The sequence below is a fragment of the Protopterus annectens genome, chromosome 2.part0, assembly GCF_019279795.1.
Source record: "Protopterus annectens isolate FY-2018-M chromosome 2.part0, PAN1.0, whole genome shotgun sequence".
Taxonomy (NCBI): Eukaryota; Metazoa; Chordata; order Ceratodontiformes; family Protopteridae; genus Protopterus; species Protopterus annectens.
Window position 1 is genome coordinate 1,619,511,705 of NC_056728.1, and position 21,385 is coordinate 1,619,533,089.

Here is a 21,385-nt window from a genome sequence, read left to right on the forward strand (position 1 = left end):
TTAAGTCTCCCGCCCTTGTGATTCTGAGGGATCTAGATTTTTTGAGGTGAAGCATATTCATCAAATCTGGGTTTGACATGGCCTTATATGTCAGGCACAGGTCACCTGTGAGCAAGCGTTATGCGACTGAATAGAGCTGGAGTTCTTTCAGTCGGGCAGCATAAGACATATTTTTGAGACCCTTTATCCTTTTGGTGAGGAACTTTTGGGGCCTTTCCAACTGCTGCAGGTGTCGGGTCAGATACATTCCGAATGGGGCATTGTACTCAATCATAGGTCTAATGAGTGATGAGTACAGGGGGACGATGACCTCCCTAGATCTAGATGTGAATCCCTTCATGATCAGGTGGGCAATGTAGAAGGTTTTCCTAACTACTTTGGCAACATGAGTGTCAAACGAAAGGTTACTGTCAACCTGGGTCCCCAGATCCCTGATGACTTCTTCTGTGCTCAGTGGATTGCCACCTATATGGTAGCTAGGTAACCTTGTTTTTCCCGAAGGGTATGACTATGCATTTCTTGGCATTTAATTTTAGGCCATGGCTCTGGCACCAGTTATCCGTTTCTGTGAGGCCCTTCTGAAGGATATCTGTGTCAGATGTGTTTTCGACTATGGCGCCCAGTTTGCAGTCATCTGCAAACTTTGTCAGCCATAACCCTCCTGTGTTTGCTTGTACTTCAGAAAAGTAGATGCCGAACAAGAGTGGTCCCAGGACTGAGCCCTGTGGGACACCACTTGTGACAGGCTTTGAGTCTGACATGGCGCCAGCAACTCTGACCCTGTGGGTTCTGTCACTTAGCCAGTTTGCAACCCATCTTGTGATGTATGGGTTTACATTCAAGCTGATGAGTTTTTCGATGATACCTGAGTGGGGTATTGTGTCGAAGGCCTTTACCAGGTCGAGGTAGGCTGTATGGACTGCCTTGCCCTCATCAATGGCCTTGGTGACTGTTTCGAAAAAGTCAACCAAGTTTAAAAGGCATGATCTGCCTTTGACAAAGCCAAACTGGGTTGGATCCAAAGTCTGCAAGTTCCCTATGTCTTTATTTATGAGTTCCATTATGATCCTCTCCATGGCTTTGCAGATAAGGCTTGTCAAGCTAATGGGACGGTAATTTCCAGGGTCGGTGGAGGCAAAATTGCTTCCCTCAGACAAACAAAGTAAAATTTTAGAAAGGTTTGGAAAGAAGGTTTGCACCTCTTCCACCCTAGCAGCCAGAACCATTAATTACCAGACTCACGTCTAGATATTCTCTAGCTTTCCTCTCCAAGCTTCTCAGGCCTTGTTCCAGCTTCCTGACTAAAAAAACTAAGTCCTTATTTCTTTCTTTTTCGGCTGCATGTTCACAGGTCACTAAGCATTCCGTTAAGTGCAGCTGTGATGCTGTACAAGCTTCCTCCAGAGCTGCAGCTTCTGCTTGTATTATTAGGGGATATTCTTGGCTGTATCTACAGAATTTCCCAGATTAGATCAAGGCATAATTGCTTGATGCTCCCTTGGACAATTCTGCTCTTTTTGGTAAGGCTGCTGCAGAACGTTTTAAAACTCTGAAGGAAAAAAGGTAAGGATCTCCAGGATTTAATGCACCTGCTAGTTTCTCCAGTTCCTTAATTTCATAGGAACTTCTCTGCTAAAACTCCTTTTATTAGGAAACCCTCTAGCTCTACTTCTTCTTCTGCTTCCTCTGGTTCTAGGGCACACAAATCTGCTAGAAGACCCCCCCCCCTCAGCCTTAAACTATGACTTCTGTTCCATCTCCCCAGCAGCCATTTCAGTCCATACAAGGCTCTCTGTGACATTCAGCCCCAACTTCCAAGTCATACTCTTTTGTCTCTCCATCTTTCTCTTTCCCTTTCAGCCTGGAAGGAGATCACTCAGGATTCTTGGGTGATATCCATTATTCAAAATGGTTACTTCATGACTTGGAAGAAGCTTCCCCCCTTTCAGGAGATTCCTCAGTCTCCCTCAGACCAACTGCATCTGTTTCCTCAGTTGCTAACTCAGATTTCTCTTCAGGGCACCATTCAACCTGTCCCTTTAAGTCAGCAAGGAAGGGGATTTTATTCCAGTATGTTCTTGGTTCTAAGAAAATATGGTCCTTGGAGACCCATTTTGGACCTCTCAAAGTTGAATACCTTCCTGGTGGTGTCTTCTTTCAGGATGCTGTCCCTTCAGTCTCTTCTCCCCCTGGTTCCTCCTCAAGCATTCTTAGCTTCACTGGATCTCAAGAATGTTTATCTACATATTCATATTCACCTTCACTTCAGGAAGTTCTTATGTTTCTTGGTGGGTTCTTGGCACTTTCAGTTATCTGCCTTGCCTTTTGGTCTTTTCACTGCTCCAAGGGTCTTTACAAAGTGTCTAGCCCCAGCCATTGCCTTCCTAGGATTAAAGGGTCTTCAAGTTTACCCTTACCTGGACGACTTGCCTTTTCTGGCCAGTAGTCCAGGTCTTCTGCTTCAACACCTAAATCTAGCTGTTCCTTTTCTGCAAAGCTTGGGGTTGACAATAATTTACAAAAAATCTACTCTACCACCCAGTCAGGATCTCATTTTTCTAGGTTGCAGGTTCAGGACAGACCTGATGATGGTATTTATTCCTTCAGAGAAAGCTCTATCTCTCATAGCTTTCATGGAGTCACTTTTAACTCTTTCCTCCATCACTGCCAGTGAGTTTCTGAGACTCATGTATGGGTTTACATTCAAGCTGATGAGTTTTTCGATGATACCTGAGTGGGGTATTGTGTCGAAGGCCTTTGCCAGGTCAAGGTAGGCTGTATGGACTGCCTTGCCCTCATCAATGGCCTTGGTGACTGTTTCGAAAAAGTCAACCAAGTTTAAAAGGCATGATCTGCCTTTGACAAAGCCAAACTGGGTTGGATCCAAAGTCTGCAAGTTCCCTATGTCTTTATTTATGAGTTCCATTATGATCCTCTCCATGGCTTTGCAGATAAGGCTTGTCAAGCTAATGGGACGGTAATTTCCAGGGTCGGTGGAGGCAAAATTGCTTCCCTCAGACAAACAAAGTAAAATTTTAGAAAGGTTAGGAAAGAAGGTTTGCACCTCTTCCACCCTAGCAGCCAGAACCATTAATTACCAGACTCACGTCTAGATATTCTCTAGCTTTCCTCTCCAAGCTTCTCAGGCCTTGTTCCAGCTTCCTGACTAAGAAACTAAGTCCTTATTTCTTTCTTTTTCGGCTGCATCTTCACAGGTCACTAAGCATTCCATTAAGTGCAGCTGTGATGCTGTACAAGCTTCCTCCAGAGCTGCAGCTTCTGCTTGTATTATTAGGGGATATTCTTGGCTGTATCTACAGAATTTCCCAGATTACATCAAGGCATAATTGCTTGATGCTCCCTTGGACAATTCTGCTCTTTTTGGTAAGGCTGCTGCAGAACGTTTTAAAACTCTGAAGGAAAAAAGGTAAGGATCTCCAGGATTTAAAGCACCTGCTAGTTTCTCCAGTTCCTTAATTTCATAGGAACTTCTCTGCTAAAACTCCTTTTATTAGGAAACCCTCTAGGTCTACTTCTTCTTCTGCTTCCTCTGGTTCTAGGGCACACAAATCTGCTAGAAGCCCCCCCCCCAGCCTTAAACTATGACTTCTGTTCCATCTCCCCAGCAGCCCTTTCAGTCCATACAAGGCTCTCTGTGACATTCAGCCCCAACTTCCAAGTCATACTCTTTTGTCTCTCCATCTTTCTCTTTCCCTTTCAGCCTGGAAGGAGATCACTCAGGATTCTTGGGTGATATCCATTATTCAAAATGGTTACTTCATGACTTGGAAGAAGCTTCCCCCCTTTCAGGAGATTCCTCAGTCTCCCTCAGACCAACTGCATCTGTTTCCTCAGTTGCTAACTCAGATTTCTCTTCAGGGCACCATTCAACCTGTCCCTTTAAGTCAGCAAGGAAGGGGATTTTATTCCAGTATGTTCTTGGTTCTAAGAAAATATGGTCCTTGGAGACCCATTTTGGACCTCTCAAAGTTGAATACCTTCCTGGTGGTGTCTTCTTTCAGGATGCTGTCCCTTCAGTCTCTTCTCCCCCTGGTTCCTCCTCAAGCATTCTTAGCTTCACTGGATCTCAAGAATGTTTATCTACATATTCATATTCACCTTCACTTCAGGAAGTTCTTATGTTTCTTGGTGGGTTCTTGGCACTTTCAGTTATCTGCCTTGCCTTTTGGTCTTTTCACTGCTCCAAGGGTCTTTACAAAGTGTCTAGCCCCAGCCATTGCCTTCCTAGGATTAAAGGGTCTTCAAGTTTACCTGGATCCAGTCCTTACCTGGATGACTTGCCTTTTCTGGCCAGTAGTCCAGGTCTTCTGCTTCAACACCTAAATTTAGCTGTTCCTTTTCTGCAGAGCTTGGGGTTGACAATAATTTAGAAAAAATCTACTCTACCACCCAGTCAGGATCTCATTTTTCTAGGTTGCAGGTTCAGGACAGACCTGATGATGGTATTTATTCCTTCAGAGAAAGCTCTATCTCTCATAGCTTTCATGGAGTCACTTCTAACTCTTTCCTCCATCACTGCCAGTGAGTTTCTGAGACTTCTTGGGTTCATGGCCTCTACAATTTCCATATTGCCGTTTGCAAAACTTCACATGAGGAAGTTCCAGTGGTTTCTGAAAATAGTCTGGTCCCAGCATGCTCATTCCTTGGAGACTGCTATTCCTCTTCTTCCATGTTTGAAAGCAGAACTACGTTGGTGGATACAGCAACTCATTCTGAATCCTGGGTTACCCCTTCAAATTCTTCACCCAGTACAGGAACATTTTACAGATGTCTCCGACTTAGGATGGGAAGCAGCCTTTGCCTCCACAAATGTTCAGGGGCTTTGGTCCCCCTCTCAGAGAAAAGAACACATCAATATCAGGGAAATGAGGGTGCTGATTCTAGCCTTGCAGACCTTTCACCCTATGTTCCTCCCAGGACCCTTCAAGATCCTCACAGACAACATTACAGTCCTTTGGTACATAAACAAGCAGGAGGGCACAAAATCTTATCTTCTTTGTCACTTAGCCATCAAGGCATGGCAGTTGGCTATTCAGTACAGAGTCTCCTGCAGTGTACTTTCCTTCAGCTCAGAACTCAGTAGCAGATGCATTAAGCAGATCCATGACACAAATCACTCGAGTGGATGGTTTACAGGGATGTGTTCCTGGATCTAATTTACTGGTGGGGTACTCCAGAGATGGATCTATTTGCCTCTCCTCAGAAGAGGCAACTTCGTCTTTTCTATGCCAGGGTACCTCATCCTCAGGATTGGAAGGTGGACGCCCTATCATTCTCATGGCAGGGGATGTTTCTTTATGCATTCCCCACTTTTGCTTTAATTTAGAAGGTCCTGTTGAAAGTTCAACAGGAGAAATCAAAAAATCTTGTTAGTGACTCCCTTTTGGCCAAGACGGCTTTGATTCCCTCTTCTTTTGCATTTAGCCAAGGGCTGTCACTGAAGGTTACCTCACCGGATGGACCTATTCACTCAGGACATGGGATCTCTAATTTACCCACAACTGTCAACTCTTCACTTGACCTTATGGGTGGTCAACTTTTGATTCTTTTTAGGCACCTTTTTTCTAAGGACATGCTTCAGGTTTTGCAGGAGGCCAGAAGACTCAGTACTAGGAAGTTTTACTTTTCAAAGTGGAGAAAATTTTCTATCTGCTGCCAAAAAAGAAAAAAAAGACCCCCTTTTGGCGGATATTCCTTTGGTGTTATTTTACCTGTATGAGTTACTTAACAGTGTCTTTCTTATTCTTCTGTTAAGGTCCACTGTTCCACCTTGTCTGCTTTCCTGCCCTTTTCTCCTCCATTGGCTTCCAGGCTGGAGGTTAAGCTTTTCTTAAAACGTGTCCTATACATGAATCCTCCTAGAAAACCAGTTCCTCCTCCTTGGAATCTTAATTTTGTCGTGGAAAAGTTTAGTCAGGCCTGATTTGAACCAGCAGCCTCTGCTTGTCTAAAGTTTTGTACTTTGAAAACAGTACTTTTGGTAGCTATTATCTTGCCAGAAGGGTTTCTGAGATTCAGGCATTATTGGCTTCACCACCATTCCTAGTTTTCCAGAAGGACAGAGTTTCTTTGAGAACCAATCCATCCTTTATGCCTAAAGTGGTTAATGATCTTTCCTTTTCCCATCTCCACAATCTCCTAGAGAGAAATTTTTGCATTCCCTAGATGTGCATAGACAGCTTAGATTCTATCTTGACAAAACCTAAGTCTGTCAGGAGATTTGATTGATTATTTGTGTCCTTCCATCCCAGGGCTCTGGGTTTGCCTGTTTCTAAGCAAACTATCTCTTCATAGATTTCTAAGGCCATTATTTTTTGCTGTCATGTTCATGGTAAATCATTTCCTCTTCTGTTAAGGCCCATCCCACTAGATCTGTGGCATCCTCAGGGGCTTTCTTCAGGGGTTTGGATACTTATTCCATTTTGGAAGCTGCCACTTGGTCTTCTGTTCATACCTTTACAAAGCATTGCAAGTTGGATTATATTTCTAGGTCCCGAGCAGGGTTTACCAGAGCAATCTTGCATGGATTTGTGGAAAATGTTTCTGCTTGATCTCTCCCTGTTCCTTCCCCCTCCCTGGTTCCCTTTCAACTTTTGCACTCTCCCATATGTAAACAATACTGCAACTTTGAATAGAAGGACATAGAACAGTTTTGTAAAAATCTTTCAAAAACCATAGGTGCCCTTCCCTTCTATGTTGCATTATTCTATCCCACCCACCTTTTCCCTATATCTTGCTTGTTATTTGGATGACTGTCTCCTGGGTCTCTTGGAGTTTTCTTCATGGGGCTGCTTTATTCTGAGAATTGTATGTGCAGACGTCCTTTTTATGGCTGACATTTTAGGAGCCTACGTACGACATCCCACATACAGGCAGTAACTTGAAGCTTTTGTATACACGGGTCGAGTAGTGGAATACTACCCATATGTAAAGAATACTGCAATATAGAAGAGAAGACATCTATGGTTATAGTAAGATTTTACACAACTATTCTTTCTGGTTCCTTTTGACCTTTTCTTTCTGAGATAATTTTCTGGATGCTCTGAGGCCTGCATATTACAACATGATCAAAGTAATACCATGGAGAATGTATTAGTCTGCATCCTTGCCTATTACAAAAGGGGTGCAACAAGGCTAGCCCTGCAGCATTTTTTCCTGGCTGTTGAACCAATTGCTACAGCACTTAGGACAATAGTGGATACAGAGCAGTCTCCAAGTAAGGTACCAAGTAAACACCAAGGCATTGTTCTTTTTGAAGATGATCATCTTTTTATTGACAATCAGGCTATATAAATTCAAAAATTTTGGGAGCTTCTTCAAGGCTGTCACATCTGTTCAGGCTACAAGGTTAATACCATTAAGTCAACTCTAATGTGTAAACCTCAGTTATTTAAGGAGATCTCGATGACCTTCGCTTTTCATCCCGATTCTTCCTTGCTCCGCTACTTTGGTGTCATAACTACTTTTTCTCTATTGGTAACTAGAGATGCAAATGTTGACTTTGCATCTAAAACTGTGTATGAAGCCTTGGCTGAATGGACTAGCTGGAGCATTCCACCTGTGATAAGACTGCACTTAGGCAAAATGATCTTGTATCCTAAGTTGTTATATATTCTGCAAAGTTTACCATTGAGACTCCCCCATCATACAACTATGAAGTTGGGACAGGTGGAATAGACAGTTCTTATGGTCTTCCTACAACTCTAGAGGAACCCTGGACATAGGTTCATAGGTAGGTACTAGGCTATTGGCCCTAGGGCCTATATAAGCCTAGCCAAACGGTACCCTGGCTTTTGCCACCCAAGAAAATTATTTTCCTGTGCCTATGTCAAGCAGAGCCACAGAAGTGATCCCCGGGGTGAATTTCCTATCTCCCATTCAATCATCAAGATTTTTCTTGAAGAGTGCTAATGAGGAGCTTTGTTTGATACAGATAGGTAGTTTGTTCCAGAGTATGGGAAGTCTCTGAGATAGGAATCTATCCCTCCAGCATGTTCTGTTTATTGTGGTGACAAGGTTTAGGTCCCTAGAGCATGTAGCTCGGAGGGATTGAGATTTCTTTACGTGGAGCATGTCCAACAACTCTGGGTTTGACATAGCTTTGTATGTTAGGCAGAGATCACCTCTGAGTAGGTGATATGCGACAGAGTAAAGCTGGAGTATTTTGAGACGGTCTGCGTAGGGCATCTGCTTGAGGCTGGTAATCCTCTTTGTGAGGTATTTCTGTGGCCTTTCCAGTTGTTGTAGATGTCTTGTGAGGTACATACCAAAAGGGGCGATGTACTCTATAATGGGTCTAATGAGTGATGAGTAGAGGGGAACAATGACCTCTTTTTTCCTGGATGAGAAACCTTTTGTGATGAGGTGTGCCACGTAGAAGGATTTCCTGACTACTGTGGCGATGTGATTATCAAAGGAGAGACTACTGTCCACCTGTGTCACAGAGTTTTTACCAAAAGGGATGATAATGCACTTTTTGGCATTGAGCTTGAGGCCATGGCTTTGACACCAGGCATCTGTCTCAGTGAGGCCCTTTTGTAGGATGTCCACATTGTTAGGATATTTGATTATGGCTCCTAGTTTGCAGTCATCTGCAAACTTTGTTAGCCAAAGACCTTCTTTGTTAGCCTGTACTTCAGAGAAGTAGATACCAAACAGGAGAGGACCTAGGACTGAACCCTGTGGTAATCCACTTGTCACTGGACTGAAGTTGGATTTAGAGTCTGCTACTTTCACAGTGTGGGTTCGGTCAGTTAGCCAGTTGGCAACCCATCTTGTGACATAGGGATTTATACCTAGTTTAGTGAGTTTGTCTATAATTCCAGAGTGGGGAATGGTGTTGAAAGCCTTGGCGAGATCTAGATAGGCTGTGTGTACCACCTTACCCTCATCTACAGCTTTGGTGACCACTTCAAAGAAGTCTATCAGGTTTAGGAGACATGATCTGCCTTTTACAAACCCGAACTGGGTAAGGTCCAGAGTTTGGAGATTACCAATGCCATTGTTTATAAGTTCCATGATGATATGCTCCATAGCCTTGCAGACCAGGCTCGTCAGGCTAATGGGGCGGTAGTTCATGGGGTCCATGGTGGCTCCCACTTTGTGGAGTGGGATAACAGTTGCTGTGCACCATTCAGTGGGCACAAAGCCTGAGGTGAGGCTATGATTGAACATGGTAGTTATGTGGGGTGTCAGTTCATTCTGTAGTTTATGTAGAAAGCAGCCTGGGATGTTGTCAGGTCCCATGGATACTATGTTCTTGGCTTTGGAGAGTGTGTTTTTACCTGTGCAGCCGTGATTACAGGTACTTTGCATTCTTCCTCTGGAAGATTAAGACATTCTGAGCCTTGTCTGTGCTCTGAAAGTTTCACTCTTTAGATACATCTTAGAAATGTTTGATGTTAAGTTGTCTATCTCGCCTTTGTTTCTTGCTTGTTGGGATTGGCTCCGACTCGGCCATCTTCTATAGCTCGAGAGCTGTTTACTGGCTCGAGGCTACCCCTTATCCCATGATACCTAGCGCTAGCTACACAGATCTCGTTTGCCGCTTCAGCTGCGAGGTTCGTTGTTACTGGCTCAGGCTCGTATAACTTTTATTGCACTATTTTTTGTTGTCAGATTAGTTTTTTTTCCTAGTAATTTATTGTTTTAAATATAGTCGCTAACTAGTTTGTTGTTATTTAGTGTGTTTCTAGGTTTCCCTTAGAACTCGTTTAAATTAGAGAGTTCTCCCCCTCCCCCCTTCCCCTCTATCCCTTGTAGCATTTTAGTTAAACCTTTTCTATTCTAGGTAGCCGTTTAAGTTAGAGGCCTCCTAGTTTTTTGTTTAAAAAAAAAAAAAATATATATATATATATATATATATATATATATATATATATATATATATATATATATATATATATATATATAGATAGATAGATATCTACCTGTAGTATACTGTGTTTTTGTATTTTTTTGTGGTAGTGTCCGTTTACTGTTTTTGCTGTTCGGCCTTTGGCCCAAAATTTTTTCAGTGTAAGTGTAGTATTCTACTTGGATATGTCTAAAGAATCCAAGGTGTCTGGATTCAAGAAGTGTGACTCATGCTGTCAGAAAATGTCTCTGACAGATGGGCACACTTCTTGCGTCTATTGCTTAGGTGCAGTGCACCTGCAGGACTCTTGTTCTGTTTGCCATGCATTCAGCCCAAGGGTTCTGCAGGACTGCAAAAATAAGCTTATTTTAAGGGGTCTCCTTAAGCCCCAGGATTCACCGGCCAAGACTCAGCCAGTGAAATCTCCTAAACCAACCAAATTGTCGGCTCCCAGCTCAGAGCCGTCATTGGCCCAAGCCTTACCTACTACCTCAGTTCCGGCTGGAACTGAAGAGACTGCCTCCCCGTCGGCTCCACCAGTACCGTCGGAGCCTTCGCGGACCCAGAAGAGGCCGAGGTCCCAGTCCCTAGAATCTATACATTCGGCTCCTCGGTCTCCCCTATTACAGAGTGACCGAAGTCACAGATCCTCCCACTCATCTCAGTCCTCTAGGCTTTCTGGTCACGACGTGGAGAGAGTGGTCAGCAGGTTGTTGATTCGCAGGCACTGGCCAAAATGTTGTCCAGCCCTCCTCAACAGGTGTCGGCTCCGTCCGCTTCCATCGATGTTCCTCCTCTGACTCCATTGAGCTCAGAGCCAGAGTTTGTTGGGGTTCGAATCGTGGAACTGTCGGCACCCATAATGATTTCCCCTTTGGTTCCGTCGTTGGCTCCGATCCCTTCGATTCTGCCGTCTGTCGAGGGATCTGGGCGCCGAGACACTCTCGTCGGCTCCGAAGGAGCGAGTGGCATCGGACCCTTGTCCGACCCTGTTCACCCTCTTGGAGCGTCAACGCAGGTGAGCTCGGCTCCTACATCGACCTCGGAGCCGTCTCCCTCGGTGCGGAGGAGGATTAAGGTTTCCTCGGAACCAGAGCCCTCTCTGCATCATGGTAGGGATGCCTTCGATGTCATGACGAGTGTACTGGCATCTGAGTCAGCTCCACTTTCGACCCCACTGGCCCCGTCCCCAGTAGTGCCTGCGTCAACCTCTGCCCCTCTTCCAGACCCGAAGCGTGGGTAACAGGTGCTCCAAAGCACCCCATTGGGTGTTTCCTCTTTTTCTGAGGCCTCCCCTGATCATTCAGAGGAGCCCCCTCGAAAGAGGAAGTGCAAGAGGAAGCACATTGACTCCCCTGAGTCTGTCACTTTGGATACGGATTTGGATGAATCGGAAGGGTCCCCGAGATCCCCCTCTGAAGATGTTTTTTTTTTGGACATCCTAGAAATACTTAAGCAGAGGGGGAACTGGACTGCCCTAGCCCCTACTGAGGATGAATCTGTATTCCTGGATGCGTTCGGTTCCCGACCTTCCACCTCCTGGGTGTCTTCGCCTTTTGATCCACTAATGTCAGTGGTGGCTCGAAGGGCTTGGTCAGCCCCAGATACAGTGGAACCAACCCCGAGGAGACCCGGCAAGTTTATCACTGCACCCCCTGATAAACAGTTTCTTACTAAGGGTGTTCCTGTAGATACCATGGTGGTAGCAGCAGCCACTAAAAAGGAGTTGGTGGAAACTTCTTCCTCTGTCCATCCTCCTAACAAGGAGTCTAGGACCATGGATAGATACGGGAAGCAAATGTTTGCTTCAGCAACCTTTTCCATGAGGTCCCTGAATTACTTATGCCATTTTACCAGGCTTCAGAGAGATCTCCTGAAAGAGCTTGGAGATGCCCTCCAGGATCCATCAGCTGAATGGGCTCAAGCTAAAGTGGCCTCTCAGCTGGCGACCCTTAATTCGGTAGTTAACTCCTCCATGAGGCTCATTTCCTATGCAGCCGATGGTGCGAGTAGAGCCACAGGTACGGGCGTGGCCCTCAGGAGACATGCATGGATGTGGCTGTGTAATTTTGCGGAACCTTTTAGGGCGTCATTCACCAACACTCCCTTTGACGGTTCATTTCTTTTTGGACCATAGGTGAAAGACAGTCTCACTAGGTATGAACAGGAAGGCAAGACTCTCTCTGACATGGGAGTCTGTTTTTCCACTCCTTCCAGACCATATCCCAAAGGTCAGAAGAGTGATAAAATGTGGTTTCAGACATCCCAGGGAGACTCGCCTGACACACGTAGTGATTTTTCCTCCAGGGGCAGAGGAGGAAACAATAACAACAGACGCCGCCCTCGGGGCAGAGGGGGTCCACAGAACCAGGGCAGCAGAGAATCCTTCTCTGACAAGCCCTTCCAGCATCCCTGAAGGGTTGCCCGGCTGCCCGCCTCTGGAGGCAGTCGGGGGAAGACTTTCACTGAACCCAAAAGCCTGGCAAAACCTAATGCGAGACAAATGGGTACAATCAATCATATCCGGAGGCTACATGATTCCCTTCTTTCAACCCCCTTACTGTCAAGCAAATCCTTTCCAGATGTTCCACCCAATCTGAGGGCCCAAGCAGTCATAGAAGTTTCAAGACTGCTAGAAAAAAAGAGTCATCCAGGAAGTCCCGGCAGACCAACTCGGATCCGGAACTTACTCTAGGTTCTTTATGGTACCAAAAAAGATAGGGGACTGGAGACCAATATTTGATCTCAGCAGACTAAACACGTCTGTTCAAAGAACAAGGTTTCGGATGGTCATGCTACAGTCCATTCTACCCTTTTTGGGTCGGGACAATTGGATGTGCTCAATAGATCTTCAGGATGCGTACTATCCCATCAAAATGGACAGGCGCTCCAGGAGATTCCTTCGCTTCTGGCTGGGAACCAGTCATTACCAATTCAGAGCTCTGCCCTTTGGTCTCACCACAGCTCCCAGGGTGTTCACCAAATTCATAGCAGTAGTCACGGCTCACCTGAGGCGTCAAGGATTCCAGGTGCTTCCATATCTAGACGACCGGCTCCTTACTTCTTCTACCAGGCATCAACTCCTTCAAGCCAGGGACTATACAATCACAATTTGTGCCCAGATAGGCATTACTATAAATTTCGAAAAATCTGCCTTATTGCCCTGTCAATCTATTACCTCTATAGGAGCAGATTTAGATACAAGAAGTATGTCCGCAAGGCTACCGCCAGACAGGGTGGCCACAATTTGGCAACAAGTTCACATCCTCATGTAATGCAAAAGGGTACAAGTCAGGTTGGTCCTTCAAACTCAGGGTTCTATGGCAGCGGCAATTCTTCTGATACCTCTGGCCCATTTTCACATGAGAATCCTTCAGTGGCTTCTCTTCACACAGTGGTCCTTTCAACAGCTCCCCATGTCTCACATGATCATAATTACAGAAACATGCAAAAGGCACCTTTCCTGGTGGATGGTCTCCCCACTAGTGTCTCAGGGCAGACCATTCATCCAGCCTCCCCCGGTTGCCACAGTGACCACGGATGCCTCACTGATAGGGTGGGGGGCCATTATCAGGGCAGGACAGTCCAAGGCACTTGGCAGCCTCACGAGTACCATCTGCACATAAATGTCTTGGAGATAAGAGCCGTGCTCCTAGCGTTGCAAGCACTTCAGGACTCCCTCCCTTCCGGGACCATTGCAATCCAAACGGACAACATGTCAGTAGTGCGGTACATCAACAAGCAGGGCGGAACCAGGTCCTACCCCCTATGTCGAGAAGCGCTCAGACTCTGGCAGTGGGCGATTTCCTCCCAACGATTTCTGATTGCGACGCACATCCCTGGGAAATACAACGTCATAGCGGACAGGCTCAGCAGAGCTATTCTCATGCCTCACAAGTGGTCTCTGAACCAGGTAGTTCGGATATGATTTTCTGCAAATGGGGACAGCTTTGCTGTGATCTGTTTGCCACCCCCTTCAACAGCAAATGCAGCAACTACTTCACCCTTTTACCGTTTCCCGATCACCCTCCCAGAGACGCTCTAGTCCAGGATTGGCCTCAGGGACTACTTTATGCATTCCCGCCATTCCCTCTTATACCCAAATTCATACAGAAAGCTATATCGTTGGGTTGCAAAATGATCCTCATTTCCCCTTACTGGCCTCATCAGATATGGTTTCTGTTTCTGCACCGTTACCTCCTCGAGCAGCCCTGGACTCTGGATCCTGTTCTAGATGTGCTGATTCATCAGTCAGGAGAGCTGCATCGATCCCTCCAAACACTCCAGCTCACAGCTTGGTTGATCCAATTCCAACCCTAGCTAGGCTTCCCAGCATCTCCCTGGCTGTGCGTGAGATTATTGTCTCCTCTCACAAATCTGCTACTAGGAAGACTTAGGCTAGCAAATGGAAACGTTTCTCTTGTTGGGCAGAGACTAGGAACATAGATCCCTTTTCTGCCCCAGTTCATGAAATCTTGGAGTTCCTAACAGAGCTTTTTCATTCTGGGTCTGCTCCAGCCACAATCAGGGTTCAATTAGCGGCAATCTCTAACTTTCATGTTGGGTTTTCTAATCTAAACATTATGTCTCATAAGCTGTGTAAGGCCTTCCTCAGAGGGACGACTCTCCTTAGACCCCCAGTGAGAGATCCCCCTCCTCCTTGGGACCTTAATTTGGTACTAACCTCCTTGATTATGCCCCCTTTTGAACCAGCAGCATCCTGCTCCATTAAGTTTCTATCTTGGAAAACTCTCTTCCTGGTAGCTATTACCTCAGCCAGATGTGTCTCAGAACTTCAGGCACTAAGTGTTCGTTCTCCGTACTTAGTTTTGCATAAGGATAGGGTTACTCTGAGAACTAATCCCTCCTTCCTTCTGAAAGTCTGTTCAGAAAATAATCTAAACCAATCTATAGACCTTCCTGTGTTTTTCCCTAACCACACCAACAAGGCAGAATACAAATTACACCTTTTGGATGTTCATAGACAATTGCGCTTTTACCTGCATAGAACGAAGGATATAAGAAGGTCGGACCAACTTTTCCTTTCGTATGCTAGGGTCAAGTAGGGTCTTCCAGTTTCCAAAGTGACCCTGTCCAGGTGGTTGTCTCACATTATTACCTTCATCTATCAACTACGAAACAAAGAGTTGTCTACCAAACCGAAAGGCCATTCTACTAGGGCTTTGGCCACCTCTGTAGCCTTCCAGTCTAGGTTGCCCATGGACTCTATCTGTGCCGCTGCCACGTGGGCAAATCCTCATACGTTTATTACTCATTACAAGTTAGACATGGTCTCCAGGAATAGAGCTAACTTTGGTTCCACTGTTCTGAAGAGTCTGTTCCAATGAGCTGCCCAGGATCGTAGGTGCTAGGGACACTGTCCCAACAAGCAAGAAACCAAGGTGAGATAGACAACTTAACATAAAGAAGTTATGTATCTACCATAACGTTCCATGTTAGTTGTCTTCATCTTGCCTTCTTTCCTTGCGTCCCCCCTTTCATCCCCCTGTCCTACTAGACCGAGAGGAGTTTAAGTTTCACTGGCTGAGTGTTCTCTGGTTTGTTTTCTCTACTGACTTAGAGATTATAACAGGTAGTTTTAACCCTCTGTTTGGAGGGGTTTCATTCCATAGCTATAGCTGGGGTTAGCTATTTCGAACGAGATCTGGGTAGCTAGCACTAGGTATCATGGGATAAGGGGTAGCCTTGAGCCAGTAAACAGCTCTCGAGCTATAGAAGATGGCTGATTCGGAGCCGAGGATCGGCTCTGATCCCAACAAGCAAGAAAGAAGGCGAGATGAAGACAACTAACATGGAACGTTATGGTAGGTACATAACTTCTTTTTCCTGAGAACCCAGTATCTTGGGGGTCTATATTATTTCAGTGAATGCTTAAAATAGCGAACGCTGTTTAATCGACCCAATAAAGCCAAAATACCTAAATCCCGTACATACAGAATAGCGATTTTTTTTCCCAGGGGAAAAAAATCACTGGGCCGTGTTCGGGACTTTGCCATTTCCTCTACTGTAGTGCGATCCCAGAATTGGTATATTTAAGTAGGGGTGGGAAGGGCACAACCCCCCCACATTGGGGGATGTGGGAGGCGAAGCCCCCCACTTTATTTTTGTGTTTGGATTTTTTTTTAACGGATCAGAGATTTTTTTCCCCTGGGAAAAAAATCACTGTTCCGTGTGTTCGTGATTTGTTGATTTCAACTTTAATGGGTCGATTAAACAGCGTTCACTATTTTAAGAGTTTGCTGAAGTAATATAGACCCTATCTTGGATGAAACTATTGGTTGACACTATTGAATTTAATCTTTTTTTCCTTATCTGAGAGCATCTTATCAACAAGTCATCTTTTGCTAATCTCGATACGTATAGGTCACTTTCCCAGGCTTCCAGCAATTGGTAAATTCCAGAATCTTAATACTCCTTACCAGGAAACTACACCTCTGAGGTGAACAGATAAAGTTGGATTTCTCTCCTTCTACATTTTCCTGTATCCTTCCTGCTCTTCCAAAATTTTCCCACTTTCTGGATTCTTTTCCTATTCAAGCATGGTACATAAGGGTTTGTTCTTCCTTTTTCAGTTCTATCAGAGAGGGAAGTTCAAGTAATGTGAAACTTTAACCATCGAATTTCACGTACCACAATTGCACAATTACTGTTATCTGCAAATGAAGTCCTTATTGCCAGCTTTGTTCCCCCCCTTCCCAGATGTAGTTGGTCCTAGAGGATCCTTTTTATGCTGTAATGTAGACTCTGTGATGAATACTGAGATCCTGAAGAAATAGGAACCAGCTTGCATATATCCAGCATTTATACAAGCAGTTTTTCAACCCCACAAGAACTTACAAAAGCATTATTCTGACCATCATGGGTATAATTTGACAGAAACACAACTAAAAACCATAGTACAACCACCCCTTCCAAATTTTAAACTCCCCAAGGTGGAAACTATTCTTTTGGAAATGTCTTTACCAGTTATTTCTAACCCCCACTAGACATATATTTACCACTATCTCAGTGCTGGAAGTGTCATAATGAAGTTCCAGTCCACAATTGGGGGCATATAATTTAGAGGCGTCCCGTTACACACGACTTATGGAGCCAATTCTGCAAGCAGATAGATATAAATGTCAACATTCTGCCTGGGGTATGTAAGGACTTAGTTGTATTTAGTCACCACCCCCCCCCTTCCCGAATCCTACTTATACAGCTGATGGCCAGGAAAGCTATTACCAGGTATTGGAAAACAGCAGCTCAGCCTCAGTTTTCAGAATGCTAGCACCTACTTCAGAAAGTATATTCTTCTGAATTATCTGCTGAGTAGAGAAGAAATAAACTAGAGGTTTTTTATCATATTTGGAAACATGATTTGCTTCCATTTGAAACTGACTAAACCAGCAATCATCAGCTCATAGATATCATGTGCTGCGCATGCCTGCACATTCCATTTCAGATCCACTGAATCCTGTAGCTGCATATTGTTATCATGAATGTCATGCTACCTTGAACTGAACTAGAAGGTAAATAAATTTAGCATATCATGTTAGAATCAATTAGTAATAACTGATGACATTAGCTGCCATATTTATTTTCCTTTTTCTTTATTTTATTTAAATTTTATAAGTTATATTATCTTGTTTCCTGTCATTAGTTTGTATACCTGTCTATTAATTCATTTATTAGCTCATTAACTTGTCAGATTTTAAACTTACAGATACCAAATTTATTTGCTATATGTTTCATAGCTTGCTATCCTGATTGTTAGCAAATAAATATGTCCTGTTGTTTATATGACTGCTGTAAGGATGAGTGCAAATTTCTTGCTGCTTGAAATGCTTCAATAAAAATTTTAAACAAAAAAGTGTGATGAAAGGGGTACGTTAAATCGGGGAATCTGTAAGATTTTATGCCCTCTTTTTACTGATTTTGTAAGGGATTCTGTAACCCCTCATCCCATTTGGAGTAATGGCAAGCATGTTTCAGAAGGAATTCTGGAACTCCCAATACCAGTGTCAGTCCAACTAGTCAGTTTGACTATTTTCAGTATGAATCCATTTTTATCCCTTTGGCAACAAATAATTTCAGACAAATGCGTTCTGAAGACCATTCAAAGTTATAGATGACAGTGAGAGCATATTCCTCCTTGCCAGAATGTTATTCCTCAACAAGCAGTCCAGATTATTTTACTTCCACCTGTCCTTCTTTACATGCTGTTCCAGGGAGTTACAGAACTAGAAAGTTCTTCCCAAGTTTGGAAAGGTCTTTGTTCAAGGATGCTTTTAGTGCCAAAGAAATAAGATGCTTGGAGATCAGTTCTGGATCTTTCTTCTTAGACCTGTTTGTAATAGTGTCTGACATCAATATGATGTCACTTCACGTTACCTCTTCTTCATCTTTTAAGATTCCTGGTAGCTCTACAATTAAAATATGCTTATCATCTCATTCATTTTTCATCCAGGCTTCTGATTTTTCTTAAGGTTTGTTTGCCTGGATCACTTTATCAGTTCTCTTTTTTACCCTCTGGACTATCCACTGCACCAAGAGTACTCATAAGTGGCTAGCTCCAGCTATCGCTCATTGCAGGCTACAGAGTATCAAATTTTTCTTTTTTTCCACACTTAATGCTTTTTATTTGAGTGTAGAAGTATTTTATTTTGTGATTAAATGGAAAATTCTACTTTATTTGAGTGGTTGGACTGGTTGTTATATCCATCAAAGTGAACACAGATTCCTTACAGTGCTGGGCAGCTGCGTTTGCTGGTTATTTTTGTTATTACTTTTCCGTATTTAGAAAATTTGCTTATCTTTGCAGTCTTTTTCAAAGTGTAAGGAATTTCTCACTTGGGTGAGAGATTTCTTACACAACCTGGGATTGCAAGAGAGCTTTCAAAAGTCCTTTTTGACTCCTTCACACAGGATTGTGTTCCAAGGGTGTCAGTTGGACACCCCGGTTTAAAAGAGCTTTTCTTGCATGGGAAATATAGATCTGTACTTAGATCTATTTCTAAGGTTTTCCACTCAAGGCCTCAGTCACTGCGAGGGAATACCTCAGAAGTTTGGGTCTCATAATAACATATATGATTCTCATGATAACTCTGGCAAAACTCCACATCAGAAAGATACAGTGGTATTCAAAGTCTCTTTGGTCTGAGCTTTAACATCCTTTGTCTTTTCAAATTCCATTGCTGGGATTTGTCAGCAAAAAAAATATGAGGTGGAGTCAGCAAATATCCCTAAATTTAGGTCTCCTCTTATCCCTCCCTGTTTCAAAGCAGTCAGTTATCACAGATTTCTTGGACTATGCTTTGGGAGCATTTTCAGGAGGGATAGTTACAGATGCAAACACATACATTTGAAAGAGATACTTGCTTTGATCAGGGCATACAGCTCTCTGAATCATCTTTGGTCCCCAGGACCTCTTCAACTTATTTCAGACAATATCACAGGTATGTGGTACATCTTCAAGTGTGGGGGGGGGCAGGTCTTACCCCTTTGCAAACTAGCCATGTTAGCTTGGGATATAGCTTTTCACAGCACAGTCTCACTCTATAGGCATCCTTCATTCCATCAGAACAATATTGTGTGGCAGACAAGCTGAACAGGACAGAGCAAGCTGAACAGGACAGAGCAGACCTCATGTGTGCAGACTAGATCTGGGGTCTTCCAGGAGTTGATCCTTCTGTGTCACGTTCCTCTAGCAGAATAATTTACCTCCTCTCTGAACAATCAGCTGACAAGATTCTGCTCTAGGACTCCATGCTGGAAGATCTGGAAGACAGCTGCAGTTTTCTTTGACAGGGATGTCCCCATATGCTTTTCCACCCTTTGCCTTGATATACAGAGTACATCTGAAGATTCAGTTGGAATCCCTCAAGATCTTTGTGGTGACTCCCTTCTGGCCCAAGGCCACTAGCAATTACCACAAGCTTTCTTACACAATGGATGTACTCACACATGATCAGGGTTGTTTGATATACCCTGACCCCAATCAATTTCAACTGACTGCTAAAATAATAGGGTCCTATTATCTTTTAGGCACCTGTTTACTGAGGATGTGCACCGGATAGTAATGGAGGCAAGAAAGACTGCTATAATAAAACCATATATTAGTAAATGGAAAAGGTTTTGTAGTTGGTTTTACAATATTTCTGCAAGTTATTTTCCTATGGCCTTTCTTACTCCTCCATCAAGGTTCATGCATTGGCCATTTTGGCATGTGTGTCCATGTATCCTCTTTCAAGGCTTTCTCATGTCAAAGTGTTTGTGAAAGGGCTTTTACTTAAGAGACCCCCAAGAAAACCAATGTCCCTTTCTTGGGATCTTAATTTCATGTTAGAAAAGCTAAGTCTTGCTCCATTTGAACCAGCTAACCTGGCTGACTTGAGGTTCTCAACATGGAAAACAGTTTTACTGATTGCTCCAACCTCGGCAATAAGAGTATCTGAGTTGCAAGCTGTTATGGTGAGTTAATCCTATCTCATTTTCCACAGAGACAGGGTTTATTTGAGAACCTATCTGTCTTTTATGCCTAAAGTGATCTTTGTGTTTACTTTAAACCAAACTATACATCCTCCCCTATTTTATTTACTGATCTTAAAAATGAGGGAGAAAGTATACTCCATAGCTTGATGGGCACTAGCAACTCAGATACTATCTTAACAGAACTAAATCTTTCAGATCTTTGGATCTGCCGTTCTTTTCTTGTGAAAGTAAGAAGGGACAACCTATGTCAATACAGACTATTTCCATATGGTTAAGAAAACCACAGAGGAAAAAATGTAGTATAATAACGAAAACCTTAGACCGGTGACCAACAAAATGCTCTAAAATCTTTATTATCTCTGACGTCTCGGCAATAGTGCCTTCAAGGAGGATAAACACTAAAAAACACAATCATTATTTATAACACACTCCATTAAACATTTAATATATATCACGTCAATTAAAGTAAAACTCTATAATTAAGTTTCGCATTCATTCCTTTTGGTATCAAAGTATCAAATTTCAATACATACAGAGCCTCTTTATATAAAAGTTTATTTTTAACATGAGAATCTGTAAAATTACATGTTCAATTTACTCTAAAATGGTCTCTTGTAAACCCACTGACGATCGCTGATGTGCTAACTGAAAATGCTCTGCCACTGAACTAGATTCTTTAGCATTTTCAATATCTCGAATATGTTCTAATTATCTAATTTTAAAATTTTAATTTAAATTTTGTTGGTCACTGGTCTGTGGTTTTCATTACTATTTCAATATGGTTGTCTGGGGCTATTACCTTTTTTATACTCACTCTAACAAAAGTTTTCCAGGAAGGGTCAAGGTCCACTCTCCCAGGGCATTGGCTTCATCTATGGCTTTTTGGAAAGGGTTGAATTCTAGATGTATTCTAGAAGCTGCAACTTGGTCCTCTGTATATACTTTTAGAAAGCACTATTAGCATGGTTCCTTGTCTAGGTCTAGATCAGGCTTTGTAAGGACCATTCTTCAAGC